Source organism: Cetorhinus maximus, chromosome 19 (assembly GCF_964194155.1).
Source record: "Cetorhinus maximus chromosome 19, sCetMax3.hap1.1, whole genome shotgun sequence".
Taxonomy (NCBI): domain Eukaryota; kingdom Metazoa; phylum Chordata; class Chondrichthyes; order Lamniformes; family Cetorhinidae; genus Cetorhinus; species Cetorhinus maximus.
In genome coordinates this window covers 56,605,281-56,629,047 of record NC_135897.1, presented here as the reverse complement: position 1 = coordinate 56,629,047, position 23,767 = coordinate 56,605,281, and positions in this window count along the sequence as shown.

The following is a 23,767-nucleotide window of genomic DNA, read 5'->3' as shown; positions in this document are numbered from 1 at the left end:
TTGCTGCTCTCATCAAACTGAGCATGATGCCTGGACTTATCTGATATTTGATAGACATTTGAGTATGGCTATGTTATGGGAAACAGTACTGTGAAAAGGTAGTTGAAGAGTTGAAGAGAAAATTGAAAGGTGTCATATTACAGTAACTTTTAATGATTGACCATGCACCAGTATTATAGCAGGTTAAAGTGTCGAGTCCGATGGAAACAGTCCCTCATTTGGAAGGATTTGAAATAGAAAATACATAAAATAAAGATTTTTTTCAAATGCTGTGTTAAGTTTCAATTTATTGTCAAAGTTTCAATAGTCCTGAATGTACAAATAAACAGCTGTCAGCAATAAGCTAGCTTGCACTGTGAGCTAACTCGATAGGAATCATAAAACAATGTTCTGTTTCAAAATAACCAAAGATATTTGGCTGGTTATTAAATGATGCGAATAATCTGAAAAATATCTAGAAGTTATGCTTATTTTCTTAATGAAAACAGAATGAACAAAAAGTTCCATGTAACCCAAAATATATTTTGCAACATTGTTATGTTTACTTTTGTCAATACAGTGGACCATAGCACGAATTACTTACGGACATATTGAACTTTTAAATAAGGCGTGTCTTTTTTAAAAAACAACATACAAGCAAAAGCTAGCTGAGACTGTAAAGTAACATTTTGCTGGAAAGTTCCTATGTGGATTACACTTGACCAACTAGTCCAGAGAATGGAATGTCGCACCTAAAAAGGTGTCAAGGCCTACTTCAGACAGAGATACTTCAAAGGAAAAGATGCAATGCAAAACTGAACTGTGATCTCCTGTGGTTGCGGAGATAATGAAGGCTTATTATTATCTTAGCAGAAGCCGTCTCTTGTGAGTTATATCCCAGATTGTGGACATGATGTGAGTTGAAAAGAAAGCAGATCTGAGCAAAATACAAGCTTGTTTTTTCCCTTCTAGGGATATACAAGAAAAGGGGCTAAAAAGCCAAATGTAACCCTGATCTCTGTGTGGCAGTTTTGGTGTTCCATGCCTGGTGTGCGAGGGTGTTCTGTGAAAGTTACAGATGAAGAACATCAATTAGGTTTCAATGCGTTTGCAGGTAAAAAATCTCTCCCTAATTGCTGGAAGCAAATCACAAGTCAGCAAAGCCACAGTCAAAAAGGAAATGGGACAACTCCTTTCAGCTAACCTGTGGTTCCAAGAATCTCCAAACCAACTGCTCAACACCAAAATCAGCTCTACCGGAACCATCCAACTTAATGTAACATCATCTACTCCTCCCGGACTAGCCAAAGACTGGTTTGTATATCTTTTTAGCTTCTATTTCTGGACTCACTCCTCATTTCTAATCTGTGTGTATGTGTGTCGTGTTTTTATTTTTTTTTCTCTTGTGTTTTATTAACTAATAAACTCACTCTTTCATTAACTCAAGAAAGCCTGCTTAAATTGACTCCTTTTAAAATATATATATATTTGGACTGAGAAGAGGTATCCACGAGGGAAGGGATTCTTTTTAAATTAACCTTGTTGTGACTGACTGAGATGGTTGAATAAAGAAAGGGAGCCAGTTCATTCCTCCTCGCCCGGGAGCAAAACAATATGTGGTATCTCATCTGGGATCATAACAAATTGGGGGAACCTCACCGGGGGACCGGTCGTAACAATTTGGTGCATGAGTATACAGTGAAGTCCTGTTTTTAGGTACAGGCTTACATTTTGTGGATTAGTGCACAGCTTATTGTAATGAACAAAATATAGTTTTTACGTTATTGCTAAATAAATGATCATTTACAGAAGCATGAGGTTTGATTTCTAAGCCCACCAGGACCCAGAGCAAAACAGAGAGGGGAGGATGTTAAAGATAGCACCACCAGCCTTTGCGTGGATTCCCTGGCTTCATCCTGCCCCACACCATTTTTCTGGGGGAGGTGGCAGTGGCAGAACTATCCACCCACATGCACCAGCTAGTTAACAGCCACTTAAGACAGCCACCCAGCAGGGGGCAGTGCTCTTGGCAGGAGTAGGGTCTTTCCCTGCCTGCTTGGGCACAGCAACAGCCAGAGACCACTCTGTGAAGGGAAATACCCCATCCCATTCTCCACAATGGTGGCCTGGCAACAGAAAGCATTTTTTTAGTTCAAATTTTAAGAAGTTACAGTGTAGTTCCTCCATTTTGAAGTACCCTCTTGCTCACTTACATACCATTGCAGCCTGATGCTACTTTTAAGCTGGACAGCCTCTGATTGACCCTGCAGCTTCAAGAAACCACCGGCCATCCTTAATTTGATGGTGAGATGGCCCTCTGGCCTTTAATTGACCATTCCAGAGAAAGATCACACTAAGTGGCTGTTTGCCACACAGTGTGGGAGATTTTATGGAGCCTGTAAGAGCAGAAAAGTTGGCGTGACTGAATTAGGTGACATGCCAAATCTCAATTTCCCAATGGCGGGTTGAAATACAGAGATAAAATCAGCAGTGTGCTTGTGGTATATCGAGCCTCTTGCCGGCCTGTGGCAGGTTCATACTTACAATATGTTTGAATGCCATGAATACTCATTTGCGTAAACATTTTAAAAATTACTCCCCACTTTCAAAGTAAAGTTATTGGCGCACAAAAATCTTGTTGCAACTAGTTCACATTTGTGTAAAGGGAGTGTGCAACCCCAGTTGGCTTTGTCCAGTTGTGCATAAGGTAAGTGGTTTCTTTGTTTAACTCTATAGCACAAGGGAGGGCAGCAGGAGGGTGGCAGCTTGCATGGAGGTTCCATACTGGCAAAGGTGAGTCAATGATGTGGAGGGCTGTGGAATGGGGTTGAGGGCATGGAGGAGTGGAAGAGGGATTGAGGGAAGGACGAAGGGTGAGATCGGGGCATAGAGGAGCGGAAGAAGGAAGGGCCTGGTACTCTGGGTGTAGTGGGGGGATGAATTGGTGGTGGGTCAAGGTAAGAAAATGAGAGGCCTAAAGGGTGTCCCTCTCAGGATATTGCTTGGCAGACTCTTTACAGGGCTTTGAGTTCACCTATATGAGTTCAATTAACCCCGCTCAAAATGATCTTGAATAATGTCTATTATAATGCACAGAAGGGAGGGCCAGCTGAACCTACAAGCTCAGCCATGTCCCGCAGAGTGGTGGGTACATCACTGGACACTAACGTGAACATCCAATAAAGAGTGAACAAGAAAACACAACACAACATTTTTTCTTCCACAATAAAGGACATGTCCCTAACTCCCTTGTACCAATCCATGCATGCCAACTATGAGGCATGCCAGTACATTTAGCTCTCTGACTAAGCTTAGTCCCAACAAATAACAATGACACACATATGAATAAAGTGAAACTAATTTAATGTGAAATAGTCACAAGTGAAATTTAAACTTGAATCGCAAGTCATAGATCAGAGGCAATGGAGTTGGGCAGGAAAATTTTAGCTGTGATGCAAAGCCTCCCTTTTGACCAGGAGGCTCTTTTATGCCCACCTGTAGCTGCAGCATTGTCAGCTGATAGCAGGTTTCACCACTGAAAAGCATCCCTGATCACGTGATTGCACGTGTTTCCCTGAATGCTGCTGTAACTTTAAATTTAATTGTAATTATGTGGGAAATGGGAAAAAGTAAGAGAGTGGAATTGACACACACAGTTACGCCGTTGGGAATGGTACATTATTGACAAAATCGCCCCCCAGTGCAGACTACCGACCTACATTTGAGCATGATGGCGGGGTTCAGAGCCCATGGGGAAAATCCAGCTCAAGATTTGTGTTTCCTATTGTTCTTTTCTAAATTTAGTGCTAGACATTTACAGAAGCTAATTCACCTAATACACCTAATAACAGTAATCCATGAGTTGAAAATGTGTAACTTTGTACAATCTTATCTTTTTCTTTGGGATTTGTAAACTACTGTTGGTGTGCAAAAATTATTTGCAGTGTGAAGATATGGGCCTAGTATGTTCAGTTACTCATGCAATCTCTGAGGTTACCTTTTAGCGCAACGGTCAAATGCTGTCAATGTACGGGATTTATCTAATTCATATCTAAAAATATTTTTTGTGTTTAAGAGTATTTTATGACAAGTTGAATAGTTTCTGCTTCTAGACACCCTAAGGAGTTTGCAGCCAGCAATGTTCCCTCGGGTTGGAGGGATGTACCGGCTGCATCAACAGTTTAAACAGAGAAGTTAAAACATTTGGTGTCAGGTTGCTGTTCCATGTGTTTGAATAAAATAACATATTAATCAAACAAAATAAAAGAGCTAATACACTGAGCTATACTTTCCATGAAGAAAGTGTATTATGGCATGTAGAATTCCAGTCTAACTGGTAACCAGGTTGAAACTCTGACCTTTAAACTCAAAGCAAAAAGGTCAGATTTGCTGATGATATCCAATGGGGGGAAGGGGAGGGGCAATGAAATTGTAGGAAGCAGCTCAGATATTACAGAGTGATTTATGGTAAGTATGTGTTTAGATCATTGTCAGGCAAAATTTAATGCAAGTCAATGCTAGGTACCGCACATCAAAAGGAAAAACGGGCAACAGGTGTTATACCCCGTTATACCCCATGAATGGTGGCAAAATAGCAAAGCTTGAAGTGGAAGGAGAGACCTAAGACTCTTAGCGCTCTTATTGTGAAACAAGTGTGACCAATGCAAAGTAACAATGAAAAATGGCAATAAAATTTTGAATTACTGAGACAAAGCAATAGAATATCAGTTAAGAGGAGTTATAATTGAACTATACAATGCTCTCATCATTTGAGTACTGTGTTTTGTTCTGTTCGTTGATTCACAAGGGAAACATTCAAGACCTGGAGGCGGTGTAAAGGGGATCCATGAGGCTGAAATCTGGGATCAGGAGTCTGAATTATGGCAAAATACCAGAGAGACTCATGATTTTCAGTCTGGAAAAGAGACATCTGAGAGGTGTAAAATGCTAAGTGCTATGAAAAATGTAAAACTGAAACATTATTTTACTTTGTCAGTATAGAACAAGGGGACTACAGAATTTTGAATAAACTATCTGCTACAGTGGTGGTATCTGGAATCAAATTAGAAGCAATAAATAACTGCAAATCGGGAACAATAGCATGCATCTGGATGAATGGATTAATATAGGCAGAATGGTCTTACTCATCTGTAATGACCATTTGACCTTATAATTCTGTACTGTACATACCCATTTTTTTCAATTCTGTGAGAAAATGGTTTGAGGTCGTTGAAGGAATTGAAATGTGCCCTTTACTGTAGCTTTATATTACAGGCACCCATTGCATTTTGCTTTGGCTACCAGTTCTATTGTGAAGTCTAATGGATATGTACTGCAAACACAAATGTGGTTTCCACCATTTGTGTTGTGTCCAAAGAACACATTAAAATAGTTTGTACTAGTTATGAAAACAGTTTCAAATCAACTTTCTATTAGCCATACCAGTCATACCACTAAATTGTCAGTACTTGATTTTTCTATGAGTTATTTGTTTAAATTCTGTGTTATACATCTGCAAACACTGTTAACCCATGGCCACCTTCATTGCCATTTACCGTGTATACTCTGAAAATTATTTTAACAGGGCTCATTTAAATACACACCTTTTATAAACCATTTGCAGATGTGCTCTGTCATATAACCATAAATGATCCTTAAGCACGTTATATTATTAAATAAACATCCTATTATTTGATCAAAAATATGTAATTGCTTTGTTAACTTCAAGGCCAGAATTTTCGGGTCGACGTGTGCGGGCGGGCCCCACTCGCCGATGCGTAAAATGACACATGGTGACGTTGGGCCTGCGTCCCGATGTTACTGCGCGTCATTCAGATCTTCACTTCGGCGGGCACACACTGGAGTCGGCTGCGTGCCCGCCGAGCTGTCAAAGGCCTATTAAGGACATTTAAATACCAATTAAAATAATTAACTGAGCTGCCCGTCCAACTTTAAGGTTGCCGGGCAGGCGAAGAGCCCAGGCGGCCTTCGCATTTTTCATGAAACCTCATTCACGGTTGGGATGAGGTTTCATGAAGGTTTTTAAACTTTAATAAAAAATCTTAATAAAATTCAGACATGCCCCAGCTCATCTGACTCTGTCACACAAGGGGACATGTGTTCAAATTTTTTTTTTCCCTTTATTTAAAATTTAAAAAATCAAACTAATCTCGCTGAGGCACAGAGCCATGCGCAAAGGAGTGCTGGCCCCGACTCAGCCCACTCCCCCCGCCCACACAGGGAGTGCGCATCACGCTGGGTGTGCCTTAATTGGCATGCCCACGTAAAATGGCGGCGCGCAGCCGATCACGGGCTGCAATCGGCTGCACGCCCGCCCGCACCTGCTCCCGCCCAAACCCCCCCGACGGGGAGAAAATTCTCCCCCAAGTGATTTATTTCCACGTGATTCGCAACATTGAAATTTTTTGTTTTCTCTCAGTGAATCAGATGTAAATTCACCTTTTACTTTTGATGTACTGGCCTTTAAAAAAAAAACGCCAGGGAGGGAGCTCTTTATAAAACACCTTATGGAATTGAAATTTTCTGTGAGGGCTTAATTGGGAAGATACACCTGAAATGCCACCCATTCATACATCCATTTTGCAAATGTCCATTTACACCCAAATTTTCTCTCAATTAACACATGCCAAAATGTAAAAATAGATTGCAAACAAGTGGAAATTCCCATAAATATTTGAGATACAAGAGCCCAATACACACAATATATTCCTTATTTAAGTATGGAAGCAAGGTTCAAGCCATCGAGCTATCATTCATGCACATCGGACACGGCATGCTCAAGAACATGCAATCTTTTCAATTTTTAATGTGACTCATACTCATGCCATAAAATGTATTGAAAGAAAAAGAAAAATATAGAGCAAATCTCAGTGAGCATACATTTTAAAAATCACTGACAGAATAGCAAAAATAAAACCCTAGAAAATTGACAATTTTTCCTGCTGTGCCCAAAAGTCTTTAGCCTGAAGTGGAGCCATTATATTGAGTTGAAATGCATTCAGGGAAAGGGATCGATAGATCAGCATAAAAGTGAGAAATTATGGGTGTAGCATAATTACGTAGGTAATAACTTTGTGCCTATTGATGCATAGTGCTGGGTACTGGTTTTATAACCTGATTACATACATCTCTGGATGCAAATATATAGGAAATTTCCTGTGTTTCCAATAAACATAACCAGCCTGCAATTATAGTTGCCATTGCTGAAAAATAGGACATTATTTTAAGTGTAGGTATTCAATTAAATTACTTTTTCTCTTTAATACATGTCCTTTAATTTATTTTAAAAAGCTAATAAGTTGCAATGTCCAGTTACCATTTTCAATTTTGCTCTTATACTGGTGACATTAGTGTTATTTTGTGACTAATGCAAACTATGCATCCTCCCTGGTGAAGTGATATGGAGAGGCATAGCACCTCATGACCATACAATTAATAATATTGCTATTAGAAACTCTAGCCCTGGACTACTCGGACAAAGATATTGTAAAGGGGACAGTTCAGGGCAAATCTGGATAGGTTAGCCCTCTGATTGTGCGGGTAGATGTTTCAGTTTTGACTATTATGCCAACTATCAGGAAAGACTGAACAGGCTGGAGCTCTTTTCTCTTATGAAAAAAATACTGACAAGTGACCTGATAGAGGTCTTTAAAATTGTGAAGGTGTTCGAAAAGGTAGGTGTGAGATGTTTCTACTTGTGGAGGAGTCCAACACCAACAGCCATGAATATAAGATAGTAACTAATAAATCCAATAAGGAATTCATGAAGAAGTTGTTTACTAAAAGCGGTGAGAATGCAGAACTTGCTACCACATGAATTGTTGCAGCAAATAACCTAGTTGCATTGAACAGGAAGCTAGATAGGTACATGAAGGAGAAAGGAATAAAAGGATATGTTATTAGGGTGAGATGAATTCAGGTGGGAGGAGGTTCATATGGAGCATTAACACCTGCATGGACTGGTTGAGCCAAATGACCCATTTCTGTGATGTAAAATCTATGTAATTCTTTATAATCTTGAAAGGCCACAAAAGCTATGATTCAGTTCCAAAAAGCTGACAATTGAAAGAACTTAAAAAGAGTCTTGAATTATAGGCTTATGATCAGCCCACTGCTTTATGATGAGATAATAAGTTGTTTTATTTTATTACCCTGAATTTCAGGATTTCCCACCAGTATTTTGTTAAAACTTTGCAATTTGGACCCTCTTACCATTAGAACGAAACCTGAAGGCCTTGTCTACAAAGTGAAAACATGTGGTTCTGTGGCGAGTGCAGTGGGAGATAAATCTTTTGTACCTTACAATACAGGGATATCCAATGTTGCATCACTTGTAGATTAACTTGTAAACTTCAAAATGCATTTTCAGAAAAAATATATGAAAAAATAATGAAGGGGGACATAAGCATTGAAGACACTGTTAATTTCCGAGAGAACTGAGATTATACCCACTCACAGGAAATGTGAATTTTTAATATTTTCTTGAGCATTTTCCAACATTTTCTATTGTCCTGTAATTCAGCCATTGAAGCCAAAAATAGTTCATTCTGAATGGGCCACAATTATCACAAATTACTGTTGAACTCTTATTCCAATTCATAGTGAATATAACACAGCAGAGTACTACCAATACAAATATAATAATGATTTACCCCACATTAATAAGAGCTTCCTAGTCTTGCTCATTAACTGAAAAGTATTGCCAGGTGAATATAATCCCTTGACTAGCTGCCACTGAATACAAGACTGAGCTAGCATGGGGCTGTCGTGGGGAGAATTTTCTCCCCACCGGGGGGGGGGGGTGGGGCACTGAATGGGAGCGGGCGAAGGCGGGCATGCAGCTGATCACCACTCACGATCGGCTGCACGCTGCCATTTTATGCGGGCGGGCCAATTAAGGCGCTGAGCACTCCCTGTGTGGGTGGGGGGGAGTAGGCTGAGTCAGGGCCTGCACTCTTTTGGGCATGTGCGCATAAGAGCACAGAAATCTCCCTGAGGCACAGAGCTGCCTCAGGGACATTAGTTTGATTATCAAAAATTTAAATAAAGAGAAAAAAAAATTAAGACATGTCCCCTCATGTGAGAGTGTCACATGAGCTGGGCCATGCCAATGAACTTTAATTTAAAAATTTATTCAATTTATAAACACTTCATGAAACCTCATCCGGCCTGTGGATGAGGTTTCATGATAAATGCGAAGGCCACCTGGGCTCTTCACCTGACCGCCAACCTTAAGGTTGGAAGGGCAGCTCCGTTAATTATTTTGATTAGTTTTTAAATGGCCTTAGTAGGCCTTTGACAGTTTAGCGGGCGTGCAGCCGACTCCGGTGTGCGCCTGCCAAACTGAAATTCGGAATAACGTCCCGTGACGTTGGGGCGCACGCCCGATGTCCCCGCACGTCATTTTACGCGTCGGCGAGCGGGGCCCATCCCCACATGCCGACCCGAAGATCTTGGACCTTGCTTCTCATCCTTTTCACATTGCATGAACTTTTGACTTTCATACATATGTGAATCTTCAATAATTTAGGCATAAGCGAAAAGTCTATTGCCTGCATGGGTTTTTAATGTTTGTACACAGACAGAACTCCACAGATTGGTGCTTGTATTTAAGAAAAGGTCTTGAGGCAACTTTAACAAAAAGTGTTTCAGGTAGCAAAAATTGTCGACTTCTTTCTGCAAATGCTGACATGCTAATAGGGCTCGAAAAAAGCAGTCAGTGTGAAATCTTGATAACCGACATGCATAAATGGCAGTAAGTTGGCAAAGAAGATGCAAGATTGGTTGGTCTGGGAAAAATAAAAATGACAAAAATGCTGCAAGTGTTCCTCTGATGGTAGGTTCAGACATGTTGTTGCGCAGTATGGACAATTTAACAAGCATCTAAACCATGCTTGATGCAGGACAAAGACTGAAAAAAGAAAATGTATCCTGTTCCTCACAACTAACATCTTGATATGTCTTGTTATGATAACCACAAAAATCTCCATCCACATCAAAAAATTGTGATGTGGCATGACATTACATTAGTGATATAAATGTAATATAAAAATCCAGGGCAACATGTTACATTTCATCAACACTGCTTATCCTTCTGCTCAGGGTTCAACGTAGGGCTAGAACACAAAACAGCTAAATTTTCTTTACACTTTTCCAACTGGGCAAAGCAGTTTCAGATGTGCACTGATGTGAAAGCAGCAGGCTAATTTTGAATTTAAGTGCTAAAGGCTTGCCTGTTTAAATTCAAAACTTTTAATGCAGACTACATCTGCAGTGGTAGTGCCCTTGAGGATATCTCTCCTTTCTCTACTGTGACTGTTCTTTTATTCTTTCTTGTGTACACACATAAATATAAAGTGATTTTATTGTCCCAACGGCTCAGAATATTTATAACAAAGTAAACAAGCAATGCATAATTTTAAGTGCAAAGTTTCACGTCTTCAGAAAATAATTCTGCCCATACATCTAAACAGGGTGCACAGAGGTTTCTTTCTTATTAAGTTCCAGTGCGTGATCCAGTCAGCCACTGACACTGGTCTGCCATCTGAGCATAACACTTCCTTAGTTTCAGACTGGTGTTTGCAGTGTAACCTAATGTTGCTCTCTGCTATACACCTTGCCCTAATGAAGGTTTTAAGCAGTATGCCCCAGGGGGAGAATTTTCTCCCCGTCGGCGGGGGGGGTTGTGTGGGAACGGGCGTGGCATGCGCGGAGCCAATCGCTGCCCACGATTGGCTGGGTATCGCCATTTTACATGGTGGGCCAATTAAGTCTCGCTCAGCGTGATGCACACCCGGAAGTGCTGAGCGTTCCCTGCGCGGGCAGAGGGAGGAGGGAGAGTCAGGGCCTGCACTCTTTCGTGCATGCGTGCGAAAGAGCGCAAAAATCTCCCTGAAGCACGGAGCTGCCTCAGGGAGATTACTTTGATGTTGAAAAATTGAAATAAAGAAAAAATATATATATTCAGACATGTCCCCTCATGTGACAGTGTAACATGAGCTGGGACATGTCAATGAATTGTAATAAAATTTTTTATTAAACTTATACGCCCTTCATGAAACCTCATCCCACCCGTGGGCGAGGTTCCACTAAAAATACAAAGGCCGCCTGGGATTTTCACCTGCCCTCCAACCTTAAGGTTGGACAGGCAGCCCTGTTAATTGTGACAATTGGTTTTTAAATGGCCTCAACAGGCATCCGACTCTGGTGCTCGCCCGCCGAACTGAAGATCGGAATGACACTCGGTGATGTCGGGAGGCACGCCCGACGTCACTGCGTGTCAATTTACGCATCGGTGAGCGGGGCTCACCCCCGCACGCCGACCCGAAGATGCAGGCCATACTTCTGAAACCAATTTGGTGAATTAAAGCAGTTTGGGTTATTTCATTAAAAGCTAAAATTTGGACGATTAGCTGGGCAGGTTGTCCTTCGTCTTTTAGAGGTAACAGAAGAAAAGAATTGTTTCCACTCAGAATAATTAACTTGAGCTCTGCTTGTGCACTTTAATTTTCTTTATTTTGCTTCTTTAAAGCACTTCTGCATAGTGACACTCCTGGAGCTGGTGGCCTCTGAAGTTTCTCTCCAAGTCAGGTGTACAATGTTTGGCAACCTTCCTGACACTGTCGGTTCCCGGCTCATCCTCACCTTCCACAGATATACCTCCAGGGATGCTTTGAGAACCTGGCAGCATGGCTGCAATCCATTTCATAGAGGATTGTTCTTCTAGCAGCTTAGAAAAGATAGAAGCAGCAAATGAACACATCCTCCCTTTAAATGGTACATTCCCTGTTGCACCTGGGTGATCCGCCAGAAATTATACCCCACAATTAGACGGACTTCCAATCGGGTCAGCAAATTCAATGTGAAACCAACTGGTGAGATTATTATGAGGCCCAGGAATTAAAAGACCTGAGATTGGTTATTGGCTGAAGTGGGCATGTTTTAAATTCATAAAAACTCACCTGCCCAAAACTATCCTAGGGTAAAGTTTTGGGGTGATGGTGTTATATGTTCTTATGCCTATGCAATGTCTTTACTATTTGAATCTAGATTTGCTATACCTTCTTTAGTAGCTTATACGCGAAACCTTTTTTTTAATATTATCTACAAACACAAAGAATTCTTGGCAATGATTACTGGAAACGATAAGAAAGGGTTCAATGTAGCCCCTTGATATAACAAATCTCAGCTAGTTATACAGGTAGCAACCTTATTTATCATCTGGAAAGCTGATAAGAATAATTTTCCCATGCAACAGATGTGCCTCAGTTAGTGAACACAAAACAAAAGGTGCGTTTCTTTTACATAAAAGCAACATTCAATTTCCTTTCTTCAAGATTTATTTATTTATGTTAACAAACATGTTAAGGAAGATTATACACCATGTACATAACAGCATTTTTACTGCCCAGCTCTTTATTACTTGAAATATTTGCACTGTACAAATGTAAAAAAAAATGGTTTTCCAGAGCTACAGCAGAGCAGATGTAAGAGAGGAACATTAGGGATACAATAGAAATGACACAGTTCTTGCTGCTTTTTTTTTCAAATACAAAATGCATCAAGATGTTAAAGTAAATGTCTGCCTTTGCACCTCTTCTAAGATCAATACAGTTATTAGTAACTTGTGAAATACTTTGCTATTGTTATAGATTTTATTCAATTATTTTAATTCACTGGAGGTAATGATAATGAGCTGGCAAAAGGAATGAATGAGAAAGGTTTTGTTCATAGGTATTACAATGTACTCTATTTATGGCCTCCTGTTTATTTCTATAAACAAAAAATAAAACAATGATTTTTTCCCTATGAAAAATCAACACACATTTTGTGATGTATGTTAGAAGACCTATTAAAATTTTACAGTGGTCACTATCATTCAACTTATACTTAAAACATACAAATAAGTATTGGTACAAATTAGACTTCAAAGCTTACTTTCCATTATGAAGTGAATTAATTTAAGGTTGGTTCTATAAAAATCCATGAAATGTTTAAAGCAAGAGAACTCTGTTTGTGTTTTATCTAGAATGCTATATCAAGAGTGTGAAAAGAGACATGTTTTTAAAGTTACACTTTAGACAGAACTAGACTACTTTGATTCTAATCTTCAGATTTTGCTGTAGCAACTTGGATAGCCATTATCATAATATTGCATCCCATTTTATTATATGTTCAGAAAGCAACACTTTTCAATATGCCATTGCAATAATTGCTACATAGGCAGCATGATCAGAATAACATAATTGCAGACTCAAGTGGAAATAGAGTGCTTTAAACATTTATAAATTTCTACATTAGTAACGTGCCAAGAAAAAGAGACACGGTAAGCCTAATGCATCACATTTATTGCAAGGGAAATGTAAAGATTACTTGGCAGATTTTAGAATTCTGTAACTTTAGCCAAAAAGAAACAGCAAAATGACAAGTACAGTGATACACTAACACTAAAATCCAAATCTGTCAGCATGTGACCTTCAAAGAACCCTGAAAATTAGGAGTGTTGGGGAAATATATTAGAAAGTAGATGAACTTTACTATTTTTTTCTTTCTCTTATCTGGATTGGAGTCCTGCCCTGAGCTTGAATAAATGACAAAAATAATGATACCATCAGTCTGAGAAAGATAATGTTGCAATGATTAAAGCTATTTAACATCTGAACACTTGAAATATTCTGCAGGTCCCTCTGATAAGGCTACATCCCTACATATGTTGAATGAATCAGAATTTTGTTTCCATGCTGTCAAAGTTGCATAATAACTTAAGGATTGATGCTGATGATTTTCTTCAAGGCCCGTCTGCTTGGGCATTGCAATATTTAGAAGATCTTTATCTCAGGCAGCATTTTTATCTTGATGGAAATGTAAATATATTTTTTCTTAAGAATAACTTGGCTTTCAGTGGTCTGTGCAAATATGATAACCCTGAAAAAAAAAGTAGCACAGGTATCCTTTTAAAGGAGGCTCTTGGAACGTGATATAAAAGGAGGTGATGTCTGACAAATTGCTTTGAAGGTTTCTCGAGAGTGGAAAACAGGAGCTAGGACTGTTTCCGGCTTTGAACCTTCTGCCAGGTGTAAATACTCACGTTGGATTTTGACTGGGGCAATGTACAGGCTTTTGAAGCTGCAGCACCAATCAGAGGCCTTCCAGCTTCAGAGAAGCACCTGGCTGCAAGGAATGCTTCATGGGGCAGGATTTTCCGGTTGGCGTGCGGGGGCGGGCCCAATTTGCCAACATGTAAAATGATACGAAATGACGTCAGATGTGCGTCCCGACGTCATCGCGATATTTCATTCGGCGGGCACGCGCCAGAGTCAGCTATGCTCCCGCCGAAATGTCAATGGCCTATGAAGGGCATTAAGAAATTAATCAAAGCAGTTAAGAATACTGCCCGTCCAACCTTAAGGTTGGCGGGCAGGCGGAAAGCCCAAGTGGCCTTCGCGTTTTTCAGGAAACCTCATCCACGGGCAGGATGAGGCTTCCTGAAGCTTTTATTAAATAAATAAATAAATTAGTTTTTTATTTCCCCCCCGCCCACATAGGTAGCACTGGGCGGGCCTTAATTGGCCCGCTCACATAAAATGGCAGCGCAGAGCCAATCATGGTTGGCGATCGGCTCCACGCCCATCCGCTCCTACATAACCCGCCCGCCATAGGAAAAGTCCTGGCCATAAGAATCATAAGAAATAGGAACAGGAGTAGGTCATTTGATCCCTTAAGCCTGTTGCACCATTTAATAAGATCATGACTGACCTGATTGTAGCTTTAATTCCCACTTTCCTGTCTGTCCCCCACCCCCAAAACCCTTGACATCCTTGTGGATCAGAAATCTGTCTAACTCCGCCTTGAATATATCCAATGACCCAACCTCCACTGCTCTCTGTGGAAGATAATTCCAAATACTAATGTCTGTCTGAGAGAAGAAGTTCCTCCTCATCTCAGTCTTAAATGGGAAATCCCTTATTTTAAAATGGTGCCCCATTGTCCTGGATTCCTCCATGAGGAGAAAACATCCTCTCAGCATCAGCCTTGTCAAGCCCCTCAGAATCTTACATGTTTCAATAGGATCACCTCTCATTCTTCTAAACTCCAATGAATATAGGTGCAACCTGCTCACCGTCTTAGTGAAAATGGTGCTGGAGGCCCAAATCCGAAAGTACCCCACCCCCGCCAAATCTGGCCCCCACTATTTACGCAGGGTGTGGGAACAGGAGTGGGTTGTGGTTTGCACATCCATGGTCCATGACGCAGCTGCACATGTTAAAGTCAGATCTGATTTTCATTAGCGGTATATCCAAAACATGACTCGTGCACTTCAGTCCTAGTGGAGAAGGTCTTAACTTACCAGAATTCTTTGGAGAGGTAGGGTACCCTTTTGGATGTGTCCAGGGGCTGCTTTGGGAGAGGTCAGGTGCCTTTGGGATTGTAAAAATAGATATGAATGTGTGTAAAAGGTGTATAAAGTCATTGGAATTGTCAAGCTCATAGTAGCTGTCAATGGGAGCTGTCAATCTGTCAAAGCATTTAAATCTCCTGCACTTCAATATTTGAAAAAACTGTCTCCAGTGTTAAAAAAGTCTATGCTTGCTCTTTTACTCCATCTGTTGACATAAGGCTGAGAGCTATCATTATAGGATTAGTGCTGCATGATTGATTTCACAACCTATAACCACCAGGGTGCCTGTTAGTTCACAAATTGATTGATAGCTCTGAGTATTTATAAAGTCTTTGAAGTGGGACTATGAATGCAAATGCTTGCTTTTATAAAGGATTAAATGATGTTAAATGTAGCAAATGAGTTTTAACAATGAAATTGTTTTTTAAATTAGTGATTTCATCAAAAGGAACTTAAGAATTTTATTTAATCTCAGCATGGGTCTTAAGATCTGCTCATGGTGGATACCGGGTGAGTTGGCATTGAGGGTGTAAGGGCAAAGGGTGGTGAATGGGTGCATGGGTTGTCATGAGTTGGCATAGGGGCTATAAAGAGCCTGGGGGAGTGGGTAAAAGGGCATAGTTTGGCATAGTGGGTATGAGGGGCACAAGTAGGAATAGGGGCTTTGAAAGGACCATGGAGGGGTGGGTAGAGGGGCATAGGTTTGCATGGATTGTATGAAGGGCCATGTGGTGTAGGTAGAGGGGCATAGATTGGCATTGAAGGTATGGGGGCCATGAGGGGTTGTTGGGGGCATGGTGTAGCATGGGCTGGGATGGGTGGGGCAAGGGGAATGTGTGGGTGTTGAGGGAATGTGAGGGTGATGGTTATTTTTGGTTTTATTGTTGTTTATCACAATGCTGGAGCACCAAGGTGGGCCTTTTCGCCCAAATTGCCTGTGCCCTTAGCAACCCCTCTACTGCCTCCAAACTGCTTCCAGGGCTGGAGGGCCTGACTCCCATTTTCCCCCCACTCCCCTCCCGAAAGCACTATCCTGGGCACTATTCCTGGGTTGGGTTTGGGGAGCTGGGAATTGTTGGGAGCGAAAATTCAGGCCAACACCTTCTTCCCAGGAATCAACTCAGTGAACCTTCTCTGAACTGTAGGCAAATTTCTGCTTGTAAGAACAAGAGGTCAATAATAGTAGGAGACTTCAACTATCCTAATATCAACTGGGATTCAAACAATATAAGGGGCACTGAGGGAGAAAAATTCATGCAGTGTGTCCAGGAAATTTTTTCAACCAATTAGTGACAAACCCAACGAGAGGAGATGCAATTCTAGACCTAGTCTTGGGGAACGAGGAAGGGCAAGTGGGTGAAGTGACAGTTGGCGACCATATTGGGGACAGTGATCACAATTCAGTTAGATTTAGCATTACCATGGAAAAGGACAGAGATAGGGCAGGAGTAAAAGTCTTGAACTGGGGGAAGGCAAATTTTGCAGAAATGAGAAGGGACTTGGCTGAGGTGGACTGGACAGCACTGCTGGAGGATAAAACAGTGGAAAACCAGTGGGAAGCATGAAAAAGCGAGATCCTAATTTTACAAAGTAGACATGTCCCCTACAAAAATAAGAGCGGTGCTGCAAAATCTAGACCCCCCTGGTTGTCTAGAGGAATACAGGGGAAGATCAAACAGAAAAAGAAAGCATATGATAGACACAAAGAACTAAGCACTGCAGATAGCCTAGACGAGTATAGGAAGTGCAGGGACGAAGTAAAAAAGGAAATAAGGAAATCAAAAAGAGGGCATGAAAAAAGATGAGCAAGTAAAGTTAAAGATAACCCAAAGATGTTTTACCAATACATTAATGCTAAAAGGTTAGTTAAGGAAAAGTGGGACCTATCAGAGGTGGAAGATGGAAACTTGGGTGTAGATGCAGAGGCTGTGGGAAGGGTTTTGAATGAATATTTTGTCTCCGTGTTTATAAAGGAAAGGGAGGATATAGATATAGTAGCCCAGGAAGAACACTGCAAGATATTGGACGGCATAGTCATAAAGAGAGAGGAAGTACTCGAAGGGTTGAAATCCTTGAAAGTTGATAAGTCACCAGGGCCAGATGGATTGTTTCCGAGGCTGCTGAAGGAAGTCAGGGAGGAGATAGCAGATGCTCTGAGGATGATTTTCCAATCTTCACTAGATACAGGCGAGGTACCAGATGACTGGAGAAATGCAAATGTAGTTCCATTGTTTAAAAAGGGATCAAAGGAAATTTCAAACAGTTATAGGCAGTTAGCCTTACATCGGTGGTGAGCAAATTAGTAGAATCAATCCTGAGAGATAGGATTAACTGTCATGTAGAAAGGCATGGACTAGTCAGGGATGGTCAGCATGGATTTGTTAAAGGAAGGTCTTGCCTCACAAATTTGATTGAATTCTTTGAGGAAGTGACAAGAAGGGTTGATGAAGGTAGTGCAGTGGATGTTGTGTACATGGATTTTAGCAAGGCATTTGACAAGGTCCCACATGGCAGATTTGTCAGGAAAGTAAAAGCCCATGGGATTCAGGATAATGTGGCAAACTGGATAAAAGGTTGGCTTTGTAACAGGAAACAAAGGGTAATGGTCGATGGATGCCCTTGTGAATGGAAAGTTGTCTCAAGTGGCGTTCCACAAGGCTTGGTGTTAGGACCATTGCTGTTTGTGTTATATATTAACGATTTGGACGTGAACGTGGGGGGCACGATTGGGAAATTTGCAGATGACACAAAGATTGGCTGAGTAGTGGATAGTGTAGAGAATAGCTATAATCTCCAAAATGATATAGATGGGTTGGTGGAGTGGGCGGTAAAGTGGCAGATGGATTTTAATATGGAGAAGTGTGAGGTCATACATTTAGGGAGGTCAAACTGTTATAGGGATTACATAATAAATGGGAATATACTAAGAGGGGTAGATGATGTGAGAGATCTTGGCGTACAAGTACACAGGTCCCTGAAGGCAGCAGTTCAAGTAGACAAGGTTGTAAAGAAGGCATATGGAATGCTCTCCTTCACTGGCAGAGGTATAGATATAAAAGTAAGAATATAATGTTGGAATTGTATAAAACACTGGTGAGGCCGCAACTGGAGTATTGTGTGCAGTTCTGGTCACCACATTACAGGAAGGACGTAATAGCTCTGGAGAGAGTGCAGAGGAGGTTTACAGGCATGTTGCCAGGGTTAGAAAAGTGTAGCTATGAGGAGAGATTGGATAGGTTGGGGTTATTTTCCTTAGAACAAAGGAGGCTGAGAGGTGACTTGATTGAGGTGTACAAAATTATGAGGGGAATAGATAGAATGGACAGGATAAAATTGTTTCCCTTGGTGGAGAATTCTAGAACCAGGGGACATAGATTCAAGATAATTGGCAGAAGGTGTAGGGGGGATATGAGGAAGAACTTTCTTACACAGAGGGTAGTGAGTGTCTGGAATTCGCTGCCCAAGTTGGTGGTAGAGGCAGAAACTCGAAACTCTTTTAATAAGTACCAGGATCTGCAGCTTAAGCGCTGTAAGCTGCAGGGCTATGGACCGCATGCAGGAAGGTGGGATTAGAAAGGGCACCTGGGTGTCCTCAGACTGGCATGGACAAGATGGGCCAAAAGGCCTCCTTCTGTGCTGTAACTTTTCTATGGTTCTAACTGCTTCCAATGCAAGAATATCCCTCCTTAAGTAAGGGGACCAAAACTGTACCCAGTATTCTAGGTATGGTCTCACAAATGACATGTACAGTTGCAACAAGATTTCCCTACTTTTCTACTCCATTCCCTTTGCAGTGAAGGCTAACACCCCAATTGCCTTTCTAATTATTTACTGCACCTGCATGCTAACTTTTTACAATTCATGAACATGGACACCCAGATCCCTCTGTACCTCAGCATTCTGCAGTCTCTCTCTATACAAATAATATTTTGGTTTCTTTCTTCTTCCTGCCAAAGTGAACAACCTCATATTTTCCCACGTTACAATCCAGATGCCAGATTTTTCTCACTCAATTAACCTATCTATATGCCTTTGCAGGCGGCATCCTCCCCACAACTTGCTTTCCTACTTATCTTTATATTGTCAGCAAATTTGGCAACAATTGCTGAAGTTGGTCCCTTCATTCAAGTTATTGATATATATCATAAATAGTTGAGATCCCAGCACCAATCCCTGTGTAACTAGTGAAGTTAGTTTTTCAACCTGGAAATGACCCGTTTTTCTCAAATCTCTGTTTCCTTTTAGTTAGCCAATTTTCTATCCATACAAATATATTACCCCCAATGCCATGAGTTCTTATCTTGTGTGGTAACCTTTTACGTGGCACCTCATCGAATGTCTTTTGAAAATCTAAATCACTACATCTACTGATTCCCCTTGTTATGGTCCCTGTAGAGACCAATAATGTTTAAAAAGAAATTCGAACTTCCAGTTAATAGCTGAAAAGAATGACAGGGCAAGATTTCACAATTTAAGATTTTTTTAGGACATTAGGAACAGGAGCAGGAGTGGGCCATTTGGCCTCTTGAGCCTGCTCCATCAGACAATAAGACCATGGCTGACCTGATGTGGCCTTATCTCAGCTTTCCTGCCTGTCCCCCGTAACCCTGGACTTCCTTGTCAATCAAGGGATTTCTACTGCAACAAATGACTGAAAGCACTATTCACTAAATACTAATTTCTTTTTGTGGTCAGCTTATACTTCAAACCGCAGAAAGGTATGTTCCCTCTCTCATACTTATCACATATTGCACACTCCATGGAATTACAGTCCTAATAGCGCATAATCCACAGTTGCTCCCAGCTTCCATTGGTTCATATTTCCCTGTTTCATCGATTGTTATCTTTGAGTAACTGCCTCCAGGTGCTTCCCTTAATTTTTGGAGAATTTCCTAAATCCACTACTAGCAGTAAGGCCTGTCCCAAAGATTCTTCACCTCTGGCCACAGCAGTATGAATCTCCTGGGGAGAAATCTTCCTCCCATTGGGGGGGAAGTGCGAGAGCGGGCGCGGACAGATGTGCGTCTGATCGGTGCCCTTGATCGGGGGCGTGCCGCCACTTTACATGGGCCAGCCAATTAAGACCCACCCTCGAGACATCCGTTCGAAAGCACTATGTGCTCCCTGTGCCGGGGGGGTGGGGGTTAGATCGCCTGAGCCGGCTAAGTGCTGCCTCAGGTAGATCACTTCGTAATTAACATTTTTAATAAAAATGATTTTTAAAAAATTTTCTGACATGTGCCTTCATATGACACTGTCACATAAGTTGGGACATGTCCATAACTTTTATTGAAATATTTGATTAAAATTTAAATGCCCTCATGAAATCTCATCCTGCCCATGGATGAGGTTTCATGCTTTTTCCGAAGCCCGCCAGGGTTCCCGACCTGCCCGCCAATCTTAAGGTTGAACGGGCAGGTCCATTAATGACCTTAATTAGTTTTTCAAAGGCCTCAATAGGCCGTTGACAGGTCGGCGGGCACACAGCTGACTCGGCTGCGCCCCCGCCAATCTGAAAATGGAAATGGCGCGAGGTGATGTCGGGAGTTCCACCCAATGTCATCCTGTGTCATTTTACATGTCGGAGTGGGCCCCACCCCCGCTTGCCGACCGGAAGATCCTGCCCCTGGAATGCTTAGATGGCTGTAGAATGCATCCCTCTGGCTAGAGATGGTCTCCCTCTTGCATCTGGCCATGGTATTTCAAAATTAAACCAAGCAGCCTCTTCTCTTTGCAGATCACAGAAAATTGCTTTCTGCCTGCGGTATTCATTGATTTGTATAGAAACCTGTAACCTGATCTCAAAAATGGCTTCCTCTGCACTCTTCTCCATGGCAACATGGCCTTGCATCTAGTTAGAAATGCTATTCTTGACCCCAATTCTCTTTTAGCTTAGGAGTAAGTTGCAGCACAACTGTTTACAACCCAATACTTTCAACACCTTTCTGGGACTTTGGGAGACTCAGGGTGGAATCATCCCAGATTTGCACTATGTGCAGTAGCGGGTGGGAAAACCGGGTGGTTTTACCAGTCGACTGCACTGGCGGCTTTACACACCATATCATCCCAATCCTGCCTCATTAATCATGCATTCCTGGGAAACACGCCATTTCGATGGCAGGCAGGCTGTCATTTGCCCTTCACTGTCACCTTCCCGCTTCCTCACACTGAGTGCCATATTTAAAGTGCAGCTGCGCGAACACCTCTCAGTGCTTCCAATCCAGGACTGCTGCACAGAAGATATGGCCTCAAAAGGCAAGAAGACTGTAGCCCCCCGATTCAGTGATGCTTCCCTGGAATGCTTTTCCGATGCTATGGAGGCCCGTTATGACTGCTCTACACCCACTCTTGCCACAGGATGTCCAGCAATCTCACCACTCTGGCAATGGCAGTGGCGATCAGTGCCAATGCTGCACGGAAAAGGTTGGCCATCTAATGCAGGAAGAGGATGAAAGATCTCATTAGTGCCGTCAAGGTAAGGCAACCATCTCATCACTCTAAACTCACACATTCAAGCCCATCACACATTCACTGGCATCTCACTCACTGCCAACTCAAGGGACATCACCACTCACTCTCTCACACAAACCCACACATCTCTATCTGGCCTTATCTCCTCTGGAGACTGCCTCCTCAATCCTCACCATCTTGAGGCCACTTGCACAGATCAACTTGTGCCCCCACACACACCCTGGGATGCCCCCCTTCCCCAGTAGAGCGCTCACCCTGCAGCATCTTCCCTTGCTTGAGGCCACTTCTTCCCCTTCCCCAAGCAAGCCCTAGCCCTGCAGCCATTAAAAAGCCACCCCCATTCAAGTTATTGATATATATCATAAATAGTTGAGATCCCAGCACCAATCCCTGTGTAACTAGTGAAGTTAGTTTTTCAACCTGGAAATGACCCGTTTTTCTCAACTCTGTTTCCTTTTAGTTAGCCAATTCTCTATCCATACTAATATATTACCCCCAATGCCATGAGTTCTTATCTTGTGTGGTAACCTTTTACGTGGCACCTCATCGAATGTCTTTTGAAAATCTAAATCATTACATCTACTGATTCCCCTTATTATGGTCCCTGTAGAGACCAATAATGTTTAAGAAGAAATTCGAACTTCCAGTTAATAGCCGAAAAGAATGACAGGGCAAGATTTCACATTTTAAGATTTTTTTAGGACATTAGGAATAGGAGCAGGAGTGGGCCATTTGGCCTCTTGAGCCTGCTCCATCAGACAATAAGACCATGGCTGACCTGATGTGGCCTTATCTCAGCTTTCCTGCCTGTCCCCCGTAACCCTGGACTTCCTTGTCAATCAAGGGATTTCTACTGCAACAAATGACTGAAAGCACTATTCACTAAATACTAATTTCTTTTTGTGGTCAGCTTATACTTCAAACCGCAGAAAGGAATGTTCCCTCTCTTATACTTATCACATATTGCACACTCCACGGAATTACAGTCCTAATAGCGCATAGTCCACAGTTGCTCCCGGCTTCCAATGATTCATATTTCCCTGTTTCATCGATTGTTATCTTTGAGTAACTGCCTCCAGGTGCTTCCCATTAGTTTTTGGAGAATTTCCTAAATCCACTACCAGCAGTAAGGCCTGTCCCAAAGATTCTTCACCTCTGGCCACAGCAGTATGAATCTCCTGGGGAGAAATCTTCCTCCCATTGGGGGGGATGTGCGAGAGCGGGCGCGGACAGATGTGCGTCTGATCGGCGCCCTTGATCGGGGGCGTGCCGCCACTTTACATGGACAGGCCAAATAAGACCCACCCTCGAGACATCTGTTCGAAAGCACTATGTGCTCCCTGTGCCGGGGGGGGTGGGGGTTAGATTGCCTGAGTCGGCTAAGTGCTGCCTCAGGTAGATCAGTTCGTAATTAACATTTTTAATAAAAATGATTTAAAAAAAATTTCTGACATGTCCCCTCATGTGACACTGTCACATTAGTTGGGACATGTCCATAACTTTTATTGAAAGATTGGATAAAAATTTAAATGCCCTCACGAAACCTCATCCTGCCCATGGATGAGGTTTCATGCTTTTTCCGAAGCCCGCCAGGGTTCCCGACCTGCCCGCCAATCTTAAGGTTGAACGGGCAGGTCCATTAATGACCTTAATTAGTTTTTCAATGGCCTCAATAGGCCGTTGACAGGTCGGCGGGCACACAGCTGACTCGGCTGCGCCCCCGCCAATCTGAAAATGGAAATGGCGCGAGGTGATGTCGGGAGTTCCACCCAATGTCATCCTGTGTCATTTTACATGTCGGTGAGCGGGCCCCACCCCCGCTCACCGACCGAAAGAACCTGCCCCTAGAATGCTTAGATGGCTGTAGAATGCATCCCTCCGGCTAGAGACGGTCTCCCT